Here is a 1,148-nt window from a genome sequence, read left to right on the forward strand (position 1 = left end):
TCGAACTCAGCACCGCCTTCCTAACCTGCAATCTTCTTCCCCACCTCTCCCCCCGCACCCCAGTCTCGCCTATCACCCTCACCTTGACCTCTTTCCACCTATCACATTTCCGACGCCCCTCCCCCAAGTCCCTCCTCCCTACCTTTTATCTTAGCCTGCTGGACAAACTTTCCTCATTCCTGAAGAAGGGCTTATGCCCTTCTCCTGTTCCCTGGATGCTGCCTGACCTGCTGCGCTTTTCCAGCAACACATTTTCAGCTATGTCAGATATAGATCAAGTGAATCCCTTGAGAACTAAAGGGTAGTAAGTGTATACTTAAGAGGGAATCGGGAGGACAAAAAAGGGACATGAGGTACGTTTGCAAATAGGGTTAAAAAGAATCCAGAGAGATTCTACGAATGTATTAAGGGCAAAAGAGTAACTAGGGAGAGAATAGGGCCCCTTAACAATCAATGAATACAATGGGACCTTAATCAGATGGGCTAATGGACTAAGAAATGGCAACGGAGTTTAAGTTAGATAAATATGAGGTGTTGCATTTTAGTCAGAGAGATATACAGCACAAAAACAGGCCCTTTGATCCAACTCTTCCATGCTGACCAGATATCCCAACCCAATCCAGTCCCACCTGCCAGCACCTGGCCCATATCACTCCAAACCCTTCCTATTCATATACTCACCATAGTCTCCACCACATCCTCTGGCAGCTCATTCTTTACATGTACCACCTTCTGTGTGAAAGAGTTGTCCCTTAGGTCTCTTTTATATTTTTCCCCTCTCACCCTAAACCTATGCCCTCTAGTTCTGGATTCCCCCACCCCAGGGAAAAGACTTTGTCTATTTACCCTATCCATAGCCCCTCATAATTTTATAAATCCCTATAAGGTCACCCTTCAGCCTCCGATGCTCCAGGACAAACAGCCCTTGCCTAATCCTCCAACCCTGGTAACATCCTTGTAAATCTTTTATGAACCCCCTTTCAAGTTTCACAACATCTTCCTGATAGGAAGGAGACCAGAATTGCACGCAGTATTCCAAAAGTGGCCTAACCAATGTCCTGTACAGCCACAACATGACCTCCCAACTCCTATACTTTGACCAATAAATGAAAGCATATCAAACGCCTTCTTCACTATTCTGTCTACCT

The sequence above is a fragment of the Chiloscyllium plagiosum genome, chromosome 6 (genome assembly GCF_004010195.1).
Source record: "Chiloscyllium plagiosum isolate BGI_BamShark_2017 chromosome 6, ASM401019v2, whole genome shotgun sequence".
NCBI lineage: Eukaryota > Metazoa > Chordata > Chondrichthyes > Orectolobiformes > Hemiscylliidae > Chiloscyllium > Chiloscyllium plagiosum.